Here is a 7,370-nt window from a genome sequence, read left to right on the forward strand (position 1 = left end):
CCTACCTCGTCCCTTCCCTCCAGTCTGTCAGGTTTTTTCCAATAAACTCTTTCCATTATGCCGGAAAAATAAAAATATCCCTTTCATAAACAGAGCTAGAAGTATCCGAAACAAAATATTAATAAAATAAACGAAATCACGTAAGAAAACATAATAGATTAATAGCAAGCAAGATATAATAAAACATGCAAGAGTGATTAAGATACCCAGGCAGGTAAAAAAACTACAAGAAGAAAATCACATGCTCATTTAGGTAACATGTATAAAAGCATTTAATAAAGTTTAGCATCCAATTAAAAATAACTCTGAGCAAAACAGTCTAACAAACAAAACACAATAACAAAGACAGGGAGTTTTTAATCTAATCAACATAAAGTGGAACCTACACAAACATCACAAGTGTTAGGGTCATTGAAATTTTTCTCCTTTGGGAGTAACCTAGATCCTGATGCCTGCACTATCTCTCTACAACTTTCTACTGCAGGAATAGTGTGTGAAATATAACAGCAAAAAAGAAATTATAAGGTGTGAAGATCAATTTCTGAGCAGTAAAATACAAATATATTGGATTATGTTTATATGCAGCGTTATTTCATGAAATACAAAAATAAATAAAACTGATAAATGATTTATTACAAATATCAATATTAAATATATATAGTACTACATACCAGCAAGAAGTTAATAGAAAATAATGTTTAAGGACAATAGGCAAATGAGAAAAAAAATTGGCAAAAAGGGGAAAATGATTGATGTTAAATTATGTGATATCTTTAAACAGTCTTTAAATCAATATTTTAAAAAACACAAATGACTCATCAGAAGCCAGGAGCCAGGTGCTTCCTCCTGGTCTCCCATGTGTGTGCAAAGGCCCAAGGACTTGGGCCATCCTCCACTGCACACCTGGGCCACAGCAGAGAGCTGGACTGGAAGAGGAGCAACTGGGACAGAATCCAGCACCCCAACTGGGACTACAACCCTGGGTGCCAGCGCCGCAGGTGGAGGATTAGCCTGGTGAGCCTCGGCACTGGCCAAATTTATAATTTAACAGTCTAATTTTTCAAGATTATCTGAATAAAATTGACAAAATAATTGTATATATTCAAAATCTGAAACCTGATGTTTTGATTCATGAGGGGACTTTTAAAAGTTTATGGAAAATTCAAGTTATCTTTTAAGTCTATTTTTCATAAACTTCTGTATTCTCTTGTACATGTATATTATTTAATGATAGGACAATCAAATTAACAAAATATCACCTTTTATAGCTTGTAAAAAAATTAAGATCTTAAGTTGTGAGTATCTAATACTGTTCACATAGTCAATGTACTGTGCTGTATATTAGGTCTCAAGAAGTTAATTTATCTCCTAATTGCAAACATGTGTCATTCAATTACCATATTCTCATTTCCTTCATATTCAGACCCTGGCAACCACTATTGTGTTCTGTGCTTCCGTTTGGTTTTCTTAGATTCCTCATGTAAGTAGATTGTGTAGTGTTTATTTTTCTCTGTCTTATTTCAAGTATCCTAATGTCCACATTCATAGCTTTTGGTTCACGTTGTGACAAAATGGCAGAATTTTCTTTTTTAGTATTGATTGTGATTCCATTGTGTGTGTGTATCACTTTTCTCTATTCATCTATTGACAGACAATGCAGCTATGTTCTTATCTTGTTCTTGAGCATAATGTTCACATGAACAGATGTATCTTTGAGATAGTGATTTTAGTTCCTTTGATTATATATCCAGTAGTAGGGACGCTTTTTCATTTGTTAGTTGATTTCAAATTTTCTTTTAGACAACTCCATAGTGTTTTCCATCGTGGATGTGACAATTTACATTACCACACACAATTTAATGTGTTCCCTTTCCTCCACATCTGGTTCAATACGTGTTATCCTTTTTACTTTTTTATAATAGACATTTTTACATATGTGAGTTCATAACCATTGTGGCCCTGATTAGCAGCGCTGAGCCCCTTTTCAAATACCTGTTAGCTGCTTGAATAACTTGGTTGAAAAACCTGATCAGATCATTTGTCCATTTTTATTATATTTGCTTTTTAGTTGTATATGTGTTTTGTATTACTCCCATAAACATTTGAGATTTACTAATATTTTGTCTCATTTATTGTGTTCTGTTTAGTGTTTCCCTTGGTATGCAGAATTTTTTTTTTTGCTTTAGTTTTTTGTTGTCCTACTTCCTTATTTTTGTTTTTGTCACCTATGTGTTTGATGTCCTATCTGAATCATTGTTGAGGTCTGGCACAGCCACAGCTATTTTAGACATATGTGAGTAAAATGGTGCATGGGAGTATTATCTTTCCCTCTCTGTTTATCTGTGTATCTATTTTTCTTTCAAACTAGTTAATTAAGGAATTTGTAAGAACTACTTGGAGTAATTGGTACCAAATCAGAGTGAGATTATAGGACTCAATACCTTGTGTTATATAGAATGGTGGGCTGACGATAGTCCACAGTAATCTATTCTTATATTTTATGAGCAAATACAAGAAAGGTGTTCCAAGGCTTTGATAATGATGTGTAATGTCAAAGAAGGGAAAATGTTGCTTACTCTGATTTCATCAGTACACATTGTATGCGTGGATTAAAATTTCACACTGTAGCCCATACTTATGCATCATTATTTTCAAGAAATAAATTCAAAACATCATCTTATTTGCTGTATAATGTTAAATGATATTAAACATTTAAGTTAGTATCACATCTAATATTATGGTCTTTGGATATAGCTTATCAAGATTAACATAATCTGGAAATAACTGAATTTATATTTTGTCATGCTAAGTGGAGCAATTAGGAGGTAGCACTTTACCTTCAATTGGTGATAAATACATCTTTTACATTGTTTCCCATAATAAAAATGAAGTATTTCTTTAACTATATGCATAATTAATTTGAATTAGGCAATATCAAATAAGCAATATGGAATTAAATGTTAGGTTAATTGGGGTGCAACATTTCTTAAATATCATAGTTCTTTCATACTAAACATTGTCCATGAATCATCAGGACCTCCCAGAATTGTATGTTCTTATATTTTGTATTATCCAGTATACAATCCAAGGTTTTTTCTTAAATTTGTTAGTGGTATTTTCACTTTGATGCTACCTTGAATGTTAATGTTAATTGTATTTTCATAACGTTCATTGTTAGTATACAGGAACATATTTGATGCTTAAATATTTTATATTCTGAACATCACTGAATTTCACTTTGTGTTTTTAGTGAATACTCAGGAAGTCTTTTGCTCTCAAGATATATCTTAGTCATTACAAGTCATGTTTGCTCTTCTGTGTACAACCTGGAGGGGTTTTTTTGTTTGTTTGTTTGAATTTCTTTAGCATAGTCCTCTGCTACATGGTTGAATGGAAGTGTTAAAGTATCAGTGCCTGGTTCACATTTTATAAGAATTTACTGCAGATTTTCCATAGGTGTCCTTCCTGTGGTGGATATTCTCATCAGTTATAGTTAGTTTAGGGTTTTACTCGTAAGCTCAATTTAGTCAGTTTTTCTATATCAGTGAAATTATCAAATCTTGATATTCTTTTATTAGCATAGCTTATTTTATTATATATTTAACCTTAATATTACAATTTTTTTGATTTGAGGGAAGGAGAGAAAAAGAGCGAGTGAGTGAGCTGCTATCTTCTGGTTCACTCGCCAAATGTCTACAATGACCAGGTCTGGCCTGGAACTGGAATTGGAGCAAGAGCCAGAGGTGCAAACACAGTCCTTGCCTCCTTGTGGGTTGCAGGGACCCCAGTTCTTGTCCCTTCACCATTGCCTCCCTTGTTTTGCATTGATAAGAAGTCTGGAGTCAGGAGCCAGAGCTGATTATTCAAGCCAAACACTGTCAAATGGGATGTCTGCATCATAAAAAGAATCTTGACTGAGAGGCCAAGTGCCCCCTCTTAGCTTCTCTATTCCACTCCTTTGGTCTGTGTTATGCTAATATGATACTTTTTGTTACTTTTCCTTCTGGAATAAGGAAATGTGAGATCTCCAGTTTTGATTTCCTTTGATCTCCTCTCCTCTCTTTTCCTTTTCCTTTTCCTTTTCCTTTTCCTTTTCCTTTTTCTTTTTCTTATTTTACAGGTAGAGATATGGACAGTGAGAGACAGAGAGAAAGGTCTTCCTTCCACTGGTTCACTCCCCAAATGGCCACCATGGCCAGAACTGCACTGATCCAAATCCAGGTACCAGGTGCCTCTTCCTGGTCTCCCATGTGGGTGCAGGGGCCCAAGCACTTGGGCCATTCTCCACTGCCCTCCCAGGCCACAGCAGAGAGCTGGACTGGAAGAGGAGCGACCAGGATTAGAACCTGGTGCCCATATGGGATGCCAGCACCACAGGCAGATTAATCAATTGAGCCATGGTGCTGGTCCCTTGATCTTTTATTCAAGAATATTTTGAGTCTTTGGACCCTTTAAGATTCCATATGAATTTTCTCTATAATTTTTAAATTTTTCTGCTAAAAGTAACTATTAGGGTGTTATAAAGAATCAGTTCAATCTATAGCTCACTTAGAATCTTATGATTTCATTTATAAATGTATATGAAATATATAATATATAAATATTTAATTACATATTATATAAAAATATAATATAAATGTATAATACATAAATATATAATATAGAAATATACAAATGAAATGTATATAAATGCCACATACAATATATAAATATATATAATGATATATAATATGTATAATATGTTATAAAATTCTATATTATATATAAACTTCATATATATATATATATAAATCCATGAACACAGGATAAATTTCCATTCATTTGTATGATCATTTATTTGTATAATCCTTTCTAAGTTTCAGTGTTTAGATTTATTTCCTTGGTTAATTTTATTCCTAAGTACTTTATTCCTTTTGATACTATTGAAAATCCAATTGTAATCTTTATTTTCTTTTAATTTATTTTTATTTTTAAAAATATTTTACTTCTAAAAGGTGAGCAAACTTCATGTGTTTCATATATACATATTTAGAAGCTGAGTGATACTTCCCATTCTACCCTCTCTTCTACCCATGCATCCAACCTCCCTCTTTCCTTCCTTTCTTATTTTTTCTTTCAAATTTTATAATAACATACTTTTAGTTTATGTTTTTTTTTTGACAGGCAGAGTGGGCAGTGAGAGAGAGACTGAGATAAAGGCCTTCCTTTTGCCATTGGTTCACCCTCCAATGGCCACCGTAGCCGGCGCGCTGTGGCCGGCACACCATGCTGATCCGAAGGCAGGTGCCAGGTGCTTCTCCTGGTCTCCCATGGGGTGAAGGGCTCAAGCACTTGGGCCATCCTACACTGCACTCCTGGGCCATAGCATAGGGCTGGCCTGGAAGAGGGGCAACCGGGACAGAATCCGGCGCCCCGACCAGGACTAGAACCCAGTGTGCCAGTGCCACAAGGCGGAGGATTAGCCTAGTGAGCCATGGCACCAGCCTCAGATAATGAACTTTACAGTTGTTCTCATGGATAAAATTTAAAATTTTTGTTGATAGCTGTTATAACTGGGATAAATGATGGCCTGTTGTAGAATTATTTTTTAAAGATTTATTCATTTATTTCAAAGAATTACATAGAAGGAGAGGCTGAGAGAATCTCTCATCCAGTGGTTCACTTCTCAAATAGCTGCGATTATCAGGGTTTTGCCAGGCCAATGGCATAGATTAGGAACTTCATCTGGACCTCCCACATGGTGCAGAGGTCCAAGGATTGGGTGATCTTCTATTGCTTTCCCAGTTGCATAAGCAGGGAGCTGGATCAGAAATGGAACATCCAGGACCCAAACTGCCAATAGGGAGACTGATAGTGTAGACAGTGGCTTTACATGTTACTCCACGGCACCAAGCTCTCATTGTGGTTTTTATTTGCATTTCCCTGATGGCTAGTGATCCTGAGCATTTTTTCATTGTTGCCCATTTGAATTCTATCTTTGAAAAATGCCTGTTCATGTCCTATGTGCATTTCGTAACTGGAATGCTTGTTTTGCTGTTGAATTTCTTGAGCTCTTAATAAATTCTTGATATTAGTCCTTTCTTGCATAATTTGCAAATACTTTTTCCCATTCTGTTGATTGCCTTTTCACTTGGTTAAATGTTTCCTTTGCAGTTAGGAAGCTTCTTAACTTAATGTAATCCCACTTGGCTACCTTTTGCTTTTATGGCCTGTGCATCTGGGATCTTTTCCAAGAAGTCTTTGGCTATGCTGATGTCTTGCAGAGTTGCACCAACATTTATTTACCTCTCATGATTTGATGTTATGATGCCATAGATTTAGATCTTTGATCCATTTTGAATTGATTATTGTATAAGTGTAAGGTCTTGTTTCATACTTCTGTGTGCATAGATCTAATTTTCCCAGCTTTGCTTGTTGAAGAGATTACTCATTCTCTGCAGACTGATTTTAATTCCTTTGTGAAACATTAGTTGGTTGTACATATGTGGGTTAGTTTCTAGAGTTTCTATTCTGTTCTATTTGTCTACATGTCTATTTTGTGTGAGTAGCAGGCTTTTTGGATTACAACTGTCCAGTATGTTCTTGAAATCTGATATTGTGATACCTCTGGCTTCATGTTAGCTGTTGCTTAAGAAGACTGCATTAGCTTTTCAGGGTCTCTTTTGTTTCCACATGAATTTCAGCATCATTTCTTTATATCTGGGAAGAATGCCACTGGTATTTTGATTTGGATTGCACTGAGCTTGTGAATTGCTTTGGGTAGTGTGGACATTTTGATGATATTACTTTTTCCAATCCACAAACATTGAAGAGTCTTCCATCTTTTGTGTCTTCTTCTATTTCTATATTTAACATTTTATAAATTTCATTGTAGAGATCTTTTACATACTTTGTCAAATTTATTCCAATGTATTTAAATTGTTGTAACTGTTTTGGATGTTACAGATCTTGCAAGTTCTTTCTTAGCCATGGAAATTTGGATTCTATAGCTAGCATTTTGTTGCATGTTGATTTTATATTCTGCAACTTTATCAAACTCTCTTATGAATTCCAATAATCTCTTGGTGAAGTCTTTGGGTTTTACTATATATAGAATCATGTCATCTGTGAACAGAGATAGTTCAGCTTTCTCCTTCCCAATTGATATGCCTTTGATTACTTTTTCTTGCCTAATGGCTCTGGCCAGAACTTGAAGAACTATATTGAACAGAAAAGTTAACTGGACATCCTTGCTGGTTCTTGATCTCAGTAGAAATGCTTCCATATTTTCCCCCATTCAGTTTGAGGCCGCCTGTGGGCTTCTCTTATATTACCTTAATTGTGTTACAGAATAAAGGTTTTTATCTTGAGAGGATGTTGTATTTTATCAA

Source organism: Oryctolagus cuniculus, assembly GCF_964237555.1.
Source record: "Oryctolagus cuniculus chromosome 17 unlocalized genomic scaffold, mOryCun1.1 SUPER_17_unloc_1, whole genome shotgun sequence".
Taxonomy (NCBI): Eukaryota; Metazoa; Chordata; class Mammalia; order Lagomorpha; family Leporidae; genus Oryctolagus; species Oryctolagus cuniculus.